This window comes from Mytilus galloprovincialis, chromosome 7, assembly GCF_965363235.1.
Source record: "Mytilus galloprovincialis chromosome 7, xbMytGall1.hap1.1, whole genome shotgun sequence".
Classification (NCBI taxonomy): domain Eukaryota; kingdom Metazoa; phylum Mollusca; class Bivalvia; order Mytilida; family Mytilidae; genus Mytilus; species Mytilus galloprovincialis.
Window position 1 is genome coordinate 61,118,081 of NC_134844.1, and position 10,541 is coordinate 61,128,621.

The 10,541-nt window shown below is 29.5% G+C and overlaps 1 long non-coding RNA gene across 2 annotated transcripts; it reads left to right on the plus strand.

The window, feature by feature from the left end:
- Nucleotides 1-1,031: 1,031 nt before the first annotated feature.
- Nucleotides 1,032-7,591, plus strand: LOC143083413 (uncharacterized). Of its 2 annotated transcripts, XR_012980691.1 has the most exons (4): nucleotides 1,032-1,250; nucleotides 3,080-3,222; nucleotides 3,772-3,888; nucleotides 6,440-7,591. It is a non-coding gene; the product is annotated as an uncharacterized LOC143083413 (long non-coding RNA). The 2 variants fall into 2 exon arrangements; XR_012980690.1 differs by lacking the exon at nucleotides 6,440-7,591 and having other exon boundaries at nucleotides 1,033-1,250; nucleotides 3,772-3,978.
- The last annotated feature ends 2,950 nt before the right edge of the window (nucleotides 7,592-10,541 follow it).

Below are 10,541 nucleotides of genomic sequence, written 5' to 3' on the forward strand. Positions count from 1 at the left end.
CATTGTAATAGAATGATGTTTATTCAAGTCGATCATGTATATTACAGAAGTACGACCAATAAATGGCATACACAATTTGCTGTGAGAAATTGAGCAACTTCTATGTTTGTGCATAATTTACATACATATCTTTTTTTTTAAATGTCAACACATTTCATTTTATAAACCCTTGTGTATAATAACCCGAAGTAGCCAGCAGAACAATTCTCCTTGGCCATGGAAAATATATACATGGAAGACTATGTTATTTTTTTATTATTTCAAACACTTTCAAATTATTTATAAACATGTATATTGCATATAAGACTTAAAATAATTTTCTTAACACTTTTGTTCTCCTCAATGCGATAAAAAGTAAAAATATTAAATATATATAATAATACATTCTTTAAGACAAGACATGTATACTATTTTTGAATTATCCCTGTACACACAACAGAAAACAAGAGCACTAGACAGAGGACAAGCCGATCTTGTATTCTTGTTTCGGCCCAAAGTTAAACTATAAAGCCACTTTGGTTTATCACTGATTATCCAATGCATATGAAAACCACACATTTAAATTCAATTTCTTATTTGCCTTACTACATAAATGTTTCCACTGAAATGAAGTAATTTTCTGAAACAAATTGACATTTATCAATCAATGACAGGATGTATTTTGCACTGAGTTGTAGAAACATTAACAAGAAGTCATCAGTTAATAAAAATGCTGTTTGATAGAAAATTTGTTTGACCTTTTAAAAACTGCATGTACATATCGAATTTCGAAAACAGAGCAAAAGAGTGACCAGGATTGATTAACATTACCAGAATATATTTGTAACGATATTTAAATTTACATAAAAAAAAGATAAAGACGGAACACAATTTCAACAAATGTTTTTTTTGTTTTTAGAGGTAATCGACAGCTGAACTGATACAGGATTAAAAATCTCAAACTGATATTAATGTGAAACTTATGTTTTCATTTACAAGTATCACTTTTTACCAGACAAACAAAAAAAGCATTATGCTGGACTACATGAATGTTGCCCTAAGATGAAATTATTTCTGGAACAACTTGATGTTTATCAATCAATAACAGTATGTATTTTTCACTGAGTTGTAGAAAAATTTTCAGGAAGTGATTGGTTAATAAAACATATGTCACTTATTTGAAAAGTTTGTCGACCTTTTAAATGCTGCATATCAACATCAAAGTTTGGAAAGAGAGCAATAGAGTGAGAAGAATATCTCACCATTACCAAGTAAGATATGAAAAGATTATTTAAAATATATTTTTTTTTTCTTTATTTAATGTTTGTGCATTTCAATTTTTTTTATCACGCTTGATCAATAAATCGTTTAAATACTACATATATTTATAACGATATTTTAAATCTTAAACGACATAAGACAATTTTAACAATATGTTTTTATATTTTATTTAATTTTTTTATTTACAAATTCATCAACAGTCAACAACTATTCAACTGAGTTATATTGTACATATATGTAAGGATTAGAAATTAATGACTTTACATGTGTGACGTGTACATACAGGGGCTGATGGTTTTTAGGGTTCATTTAAATTATAACATTTATAAGTTATTGTTTCTAAAATTGTAACATGAATTTGATTAAAACTTGTTTCTTTTATACTTTTACGAACTTTTTAGCTTAATCGTACCTAACGTTAATCCGAATAGAATGAGATATGAATATGATATAAATGAATGTTGCGCTTGTTTCAATGTTGTATGGTTAAGTGCCTTTTGACAGTGATAAATACAATTCTCTTTCTAAAAATAAATAACACTTTTGTGTAGGAAATCCAATTATCATAATAGTTAACGACCATTATCGACAAGCGTCTGTTTCCATTCATTTGTTATTCACAGCATTTTGACAAACACGTTACAATTTCATTTTTGTTCCTATCTACTTTAAAAAAAACAATATTTTATTAAGTTGAATAATAATGTTATAAATATCTAGGTACGAAATTCTTTTAATCATATATTTGCTGCCTTCGTACAAGAGCTAGAAATAAATAAGAAATAGATTCAAAATTCATTAGCGTGAATTTCCTATTAAGAAAGGGTCGATACTTGCTTGGAAGCTATTGAACCAAGAGTTCCAACTGATAAATATTGAAATAATTTATTTGCAAATGTTATGAACGCCTTGGAAATAGAGTTAATTGAATACTTAATTGATAAATTAAAGGGTAAAACTTTTTATTGAAATAAACAACAATTACAAATGAGTTACCATGGTTACGGTTTTATTCAGGCTTATTCGTCAAATATCAAACATTTGTGTTTGTTCAACTGAGACATTTAAAAGGAGATCACTCAATTATTATTTTTTTTATTTGATAACAAAATGATAGAGAAAGTTTCAATTTTAACTTGTTGCAAGAAAACAAGGTCGGTGGCACCATTTTGTTTTTGTTTGGATTTTTCTAAAACCTATCTTCTCATATTTCATTTCAAAATTATACATCATAGATTTCTTTGAAATCACAAAGACCGTGTTTATTAATGAACAATCTATGCAAATTTAGCCATTTTTGACTTCTTACTTGAAAAATAGCTAGGCGACCACAATATCTCTTCAAATACAAGCAAACATCTACATTCTGATTAAGATTAATCAAATTCTACATGTAAACCGAAAAACTAATAATCCACCAAAATTCAAAGGCAAATAGAGAATTTGCAGAAAAGTCTACCGTACGGTGAATAAAGGAAAATTTACATCATCACACTCATATTTTTACGGTTTGAAGATAAAATTCACGAACCATTTAAAAGTGGTCTTAATGAAAAAAAAATATTATTGACCTACTAACATATGACTTAAAATTGTTTTATTTACTTACATATTTTACGGACTTTTATTTTTTTACAGCAATTTCTGATAGTTTTGATCATATATTCCTATATATAAGTGCATATAATGCACAGATCATACAGGGACAAGAAATGGTAGAAGATTTTTTTGTTATTGAAGGCCTTTAAAATGGAGGTTAAAAAATTATCAACCAATAACAGGATGCATCAATCAATAACAGTTTTCATTTTTCTTTTAGTTTTAAAAAAGTTACAAGGAAGTGATTGGTTAATAAAACATTTGCCGCCAAGTTGTGAAATTCGTTCGACTTTTTAACTACATGTGAATATCAAAATTTGGAAAGAGAGCAACAGATTTAGCGGGATGGCTAAACATTACCAGGTAAGATTTGAAAGGACTAGTCAACATATTTGTTAGCTTTTTTCTTGACTATTGATGATTTTTGTCGTGTTTTTTTTTTTTTTTTTTTTGGGGGGGGGGGGGGGCTCATTAAATCGTTTTATTTCATATTCAAGTAATCAGGAACTGTTGCTCTAGAGAAGATTTTTTTTCGAGACAAAAATATATTTATATTCCGCTAGGTGGAAAGTTCATTCGTTCGACCTTTAATTAATGAGAAGATGAAAATTCGGAACGAGAGCAATATAGTTAGAAGGTGAGATCTCCAAAAAAAGATATATGTATACCAATGGTCCACCTTAATTCTAAGACAAAAAAAAATGAAATTACAGAAAAATTCAGATGAAGATGAAGCTATGTTTTCGGCTACTACAAACCAACCTATATGATCACGGTTTAACAGTATAAATACACGAATCAATTGCAAAACTTTTCAAATAAATGAAAAAGAAAAATAATGTATCTTACTTAACTATGCGTATGACATTTAAAGGTTGTATTACAAATATATGTACGTTTATTTTCTTAAAGCTATTTCTGATTGTTTTGATCATGGTATTCATATATCGAAGTACATGCTCAGTACAGTGCACAAAGGAACTAGACACGCCAGATATTTTGCTGTTATTGAAGGCCTTATAAATAGAGGTAATTGAAGCTGATTTTAAATATGATGAAAAACTTTGAGTATTACACATTTGTGTCATAAATAATGAAAAATAAATGAATTTGGTGTATTTACTGTCTTTCTGATTGCTTAAAAGTATTACTTTTATGTTCAATGTTGTCAATTTTGACTCTTCACATTTTTACATAAGCTGCTTCGCGGATTATTCAACGTGAAGAGTCAAAAGTTAATTTAATAGTTCAATAAATTCAAAATAAATAATAGCCATTCATTTAATATTGTTATCCTCCATATTGCAATGCTAGTAGTATAACATGTATGTCATGTTGATTGTTTATCTCCGTCATTAAATAAGGTTACAGTCGTACGATTGAAGACAGCTGTACATAATTTACAGTGATAAAAAGAACAACTAATATTTCTTTTTATGCATCAAATATAAATAAATTTCTTTTAAATAATTATAAATATTATGTTTTGATAATACATTGGCTAGTTTCACTAAGCTGTTCTAACACCTGTTATAAGATATATCTTAGGACATGACTTATGATCCTTGTATGACTTTTTTATATGTAGCATCAGACCTCGCTTCGAAGCTGTCTTAAGATTATATTAACAAAGATATCCTTAATCTTTCGCAAGTACTTTTAAATATTAACATCGATTTATGTAAGTGTAGTATGACTTTCCCATCAATTGAATGTATTAACTGTTATAATTAGATAATTAGTAAAATTAATATAAACGTACGTGTAATTAATGACTGAGGGAAAAAAATGAAAGCGAGTTTATATATTGAAATTAAATGCGTCAAGTTGATATCAAGTGATATTCCATCATCACTCGTTTAAAAACATATAACTTCATATACAACTATCCATTTTTTCCAGAAAAAAAATTCACGCATTTTGCCTCACATGAATGTTGCCCCTGAGATAAAAATATTTCTAGAAACCGATTGACATTCATCAATCAATATCAGGCTGTATTTTTCACTGAGTTGTAGAAAAATTCACAACAAGCTTGGTTACTAAACATATGTCAAATGGATAGAGATTTAAAACAAGAAACATTCAATTAAAATGACAGCATTAACGTTTATATAAAGCACTTTTTGAATAAAATGTTTTGTAAAAGATCATAACTTCACTTTTCTTCCTATTCATGAAATATTTCGTGAAATGACAAAATAACGACAACCTAAACAGTTGTGGTTATTTGGTATACTATAGTCTGTGATCTTTGTTCAAAACAACAACCTTCACATGTGTAAAACACTAGGTTCTAATGATACAACAAGGATACACAGACTTTAGTTCGATTAATTGGATTCTTTCGCAATGTCAGTGGCAAATTTATAAGACATATTCGGAACAAAGTTCATATTTTTTAGGAATAATGAAGAATTTTTAATACATAGATTCTTATGTGAAATTAAAAAAAAAAAAAAATACGCGTTTTCGACTTTATAACATAACTTGGAAATCATTTCTATTAGTAAGCAACATATAAGAATAAACCCGAATACTATCAATAATTCTAATACAGATTTTTAATACATAATGTTTAAACCTATACTGAGAATACCCGAATAAAATCTTTCACGGTGTTAATATTCTGACCATCTCTTGTGAAGAAGCGGTAAATGTTATGGTTTTTAATTTAGCAGCCACACTCCCCTTTAAATTTACAACTGTTCTTTATATAGTTTCCGACCATTGAAAAGCTATTTCTTCTATTTCAGTTAATGTTAATGTTGAAATATCTCAATTATTCATTCAGAAAAAGATGAAAGTTCTTACGTTATGTATTCCTTTGCGTTGTTTGAGCTCTAACTCCAAGTTTATTCTAGGTCTAATAAGTACCAAACTTGCATTGTATAAAAAAATTATTGATTACGTAAATAATTTGAAAAATGATTCCAAGGTCCAAATGTTCCATTGTTCGAAAGTTCACAAATTGTCACACGGACACGTTATGGTATAATGGTCTTTCCGGTCTTGACAAGTATGGATTAATTTGATAAATGTGTTCCTTCTCCTACTAACAAAACTATCTTTCTTACTTTTAATGTTCTTTTTCATCTTCCTGGTGATGATGATTGGGTTTTTAGGGTCAGTCTATCCTTTTATATATAGCTGACTATCGTACATATCGAAGCAGAGCTGGACCTGCTTAAATTGTCCCTTTTCATTTTGCACCGATTGTGTTTTTATTTCTGGTACGGAGTGTTTAGCCTTGATGATAGTTTTGCATCTTAAGTCTCTCTCTTGAATTTGGTTCGAGGTCAACATATGCGGTGGTTTGGTTAGTAGGTCAAAGTCGTCAATGTAAAACCCAAAAGTCAATCCTAGTAATTAGGCGCTGATATGCCTTTTTGGGGATTTTACTAACGAGTGAAAATCTCCTTGTCGGTCACAGCTTCGACTGGTTCCTGACTGTACCTAGTTAGTGTGAGTTGTGTTCCTGGTTTCTGTATGACTACTATAGTTTACTCTAGCCTTCAATTTTTGTTGTTGGGTGGAAGTTTGTGTCACCTGTAAGATGGTTGCTTGTTTACTTTTGCAGGGACGACTCAGTTGTCCTGGAGGACGTATCAGATTATTTAGCCTTGTTCCTAGTGAGCTGTATTGAAACTGGGTAAGAACTAACCAAAATATCCCTTTGTGTCATTTTCCATCATATTTCGTGGTAACAAGTAAATTCATTTGGTAGATCCATAATGATTGTCCACAAAAATGATCGATTCAAGGATAAAATCACGAATTTTCCATCTTCCTTGTCTGTACAAGTTAGTTTATATGCTTCGGGATACATGTTTTAGCGAAACTGTGGTCACAGGTGTACTAATGTCAAATATGATTATATATCAAAACATAACATTTAATTGACAAGTTAGATTTGCCTTGTGAAAATGTTAACATCCGGTCAGCGTGCGGGTCTAGTACAATACAGGGTTAATATTCATTAAATATCTACATGTTCTTGTCTTGAATATAAATATAATTTACAGCTTGACGTAGATCAGCAATCCATAACCTTCATTCATTTTATCGTTACTATATGAATAGTATTTTTTTTCGTTTTTCTACTTTTTTTTAATACACCTTATTTGACTTCCATCTATCGGATTTTACAAAGGGAAGGGGATATGTATAAATAGCACACAATTTGCTTGTGCCTTCACCATGTTCTTGGTATCTGATATTAAAATAAATGTGCCTGTTGAGATATACTAATTTACAGATTTAACTCTGTGAATCGAGGCATTGTTATATTGAAATATGTAAAACTTTTGTTTGGCTGAAAGTAAGAAATGTTGGAAGTCGGAAGCTGGTATTTGAAATTTAAGACAAAATAAAATGTCTTTTCAAGTTTTTTTATTTTTACTGTGTTAAATATTTCAAATCTGTGTTCATTTCTCAGATATGTGACCTAATTCATATTTCTACAAATACTATTACAAATTTAGACTTTACATTGACCTACATGTATGTGTGGACGTTGTAATTCTCTAAACGTCTTTATTTTTTTAGTTTTGTTGTCAAATACATCACTAAAACTATACTGTTTCAATTAATTCGACATCAGTTAAGACAATTGATAAGTTAATCTGTATTGAACTATGAAGGTATAGGACTTAAACAGGGATCAAGGGTACGGATTTGAGACCAGTATTATATTTGACTCTACAAAAAAAATTTCATCAACATTGTGTAACAGTACCGCTAATATATGATGGTTTATTTATATGATTATCTGAAATTATTTTTCAGCATTCTATATAAGTATAGCGTATGAATAAAAATGTAGAAGCTAGAATGTATATTTTTAATATAAGGCCTTCCAATACCACCCTATTTGTATTCCTTTCGAAATGATGGAAAATGTGTTGTTGCAGACAACCATATGCAATGCCAGGAAGCATTACACATTAAACCATTGCAATTTTATCTTAAATATGTATATTTTTACAAGGAATATTTTTTAAACAAAGATGAAGGTTGAACATATATACATTTTTTTTTAATATCTACAAAACGTTGACAAACTTATATCACTAAAACATGATCAAAACATTGTCACAACAGGACAACGATCCTGAGGTTTCTTGAGGTTGAAAGCGTCATGTGTTCCGGAAACTTGCACAAAGGGATATACGCTACTACAAAACCAAGCAACTAGTACTAATTGTTAATTCGATAATGGTCCTGGTCTTGCTTATAATAGAATTAAGAATCAGACTCAATTAAGTATGTGAAAAAATCACAATTTATAAACACGAGTCTGTAACCTAAATAGGAATAACAAACTGTAATATACAGTAAATTAATCTGTAAGCAAAATATATGATAACAAAAATATTCGGGCAATAGAACAATGAGCTGATCTTCATACCTCGGGAAATATGTTTTGATCTATTGCATAGTTACATATAACTAACTGTAAACTGACACCTGCAGACAGATGAGCACATGTAAGACAGGTTAACAATGCTCTTCAATACTGTACTTGTTTGGCTTTATAAATATTTTGATATGAGCGTCACTGATGAGTCTTATGTAGACGAAACGCGCGTCTGCCGTACTAAATCATAATCCTGGTACCTTTGATAACTAATTAATCACGACTCCTGATTTTATAATTTTAAGGTATACACACATGTGTACTTATTGATTTTTGAGGTAAATTCATAATAAAGGAATACAATAAGTTATTTGAATATAGATTTATGATGGGAGTACAAATTACAGATACAAGTAACATTTTTATTTTCTTCTCAGGTTTATTTTAAGAAACCACTCGGACGCGTCATAGTTGATTATCTATAACTATTTGTTGATTTGTTAAGCCCGAGTCAACTATTCAAAAGGTAGAAACTGAGCAACCGATGGACATCTGAAATTACCAAAAATAAATGACATCCGTAAAATATTCAATATGCCTTCGGAATATACAAATATTAATCTTGTAAACAACTACAGGATAGTTATACACTGTTCTTGTTCATGTAATGTAATGACCTTGATTACAATCTAACAGTTTGTTTGGAAAATTACCTTTCTCTTCCTTAATTCAACCACGACATGACGACAGTATTTATCAGATCACGATTCTTACCTTTCTTAAGGGATGTTTAAAGTTCAGTCTTCTATGATGAGCCTCCTCATGGGGTGTTTGATTATTCGATTACTTTGCCATTTTTATAGTTATCATTTTTATTAACAGACCAAATATTGTATGATTATTTGATATATATAATCTAGGACTGTATTTTAGACTGTTTGATTATCTTGTACAAAAAATAATTAATGATAATGTAATTATATTGGCAAATCATTTGTGATTATGTGATAACTTGGACATCCCCATGAGGGGCCTCTATAATTAATTAATTAATCAAACATCATGCAATCGTGACAGTGAACATTAACTTCTGGAAGTTTTACAATCTTCTGTCAGACAGAATGTTTGAACAATATATATCACAATGAAGTTAGAATATTTTTCATTAATCTATTTTGTTGGGTTTTATATAAATTGCTGACTTACTTCATGTTGATATGTTTCTTTATGAAATTTTAACCTAATAAATATATTTTGAGTAATATTTCTGTTATTCACAAACATGTTTTTGATGACTTGATAAGCTTACAGATGTAAATTGACGAAGACTTTTGGTAAACTATGATTTACATGATTTGGTGTCTATTTTTCACTGTTAGACAACAGTATCATGCATTTGTATTTATAAATAAAATTGACTAGTATTTACATACCTATACCATCAAAATAAGCATTTTCGGTGGTTAAACAATTCGCCTTTTCAAAACCTAGAGGACTATAGGTTATCTCATTGTTCGGACAACAAAATGAAAATAACGTTACGTCATTGGATAAATTTCTACTGTTTATCACGTATCAAACCAATCACAACGTTTTGGTGTATGCTTATGGAATTGTTACCCACAATGCATTCTGAAACGGCGAATGGAACAGTCCGTTTAAATACGTTTAAGTCTCATTTATTCATATCTTGACGTCTGGTATCGTTAATGTTATCCGACAATGTTTACTATATTTTGACTTCAGCATGTTATGTTTAATCAAATGTTTTTCTATTCTTAAAGTTATTATCATAATAAGTTCCTTGACTTCATCCCTACTTATAATATACACATTTGGTGAATCACAAATTTAAACATATGCAAAGGTATCGATGATCAGAGTTTAAAAATTGTTTCTGAAATGTTCTTGAAGATTGATAAGCATTGTTTACGGAGTTGATGAACCTGCTAATAAAAGGAAGTACAGATGTATGTTATATATGAGTCTCAAGCAAAACACCCCCAAAAAAGCATTTGACTAAATTCAATATGTAGTCAAACATAAGTTCATGGATCAATCTGTAATAGTTCTATTTCATAATAGTCAACCAATTACATATAGTCAAACATTAAAAAATAGCTTTAATAAGAAAATACCATTTAAAATAGAGGCTTTTTGAACAACATCTTGTTAAATCACCCGTTGAGCATTAAAAAACGTTAATCAAGACGTGTAATAACAATTAATATATTTTAATGATTTTAGTCCATTGCAGGTAACATTTACTTAACTGTATACGAAGGAATACACCAAACGTAATACAGTTAGAGTATTATAATTT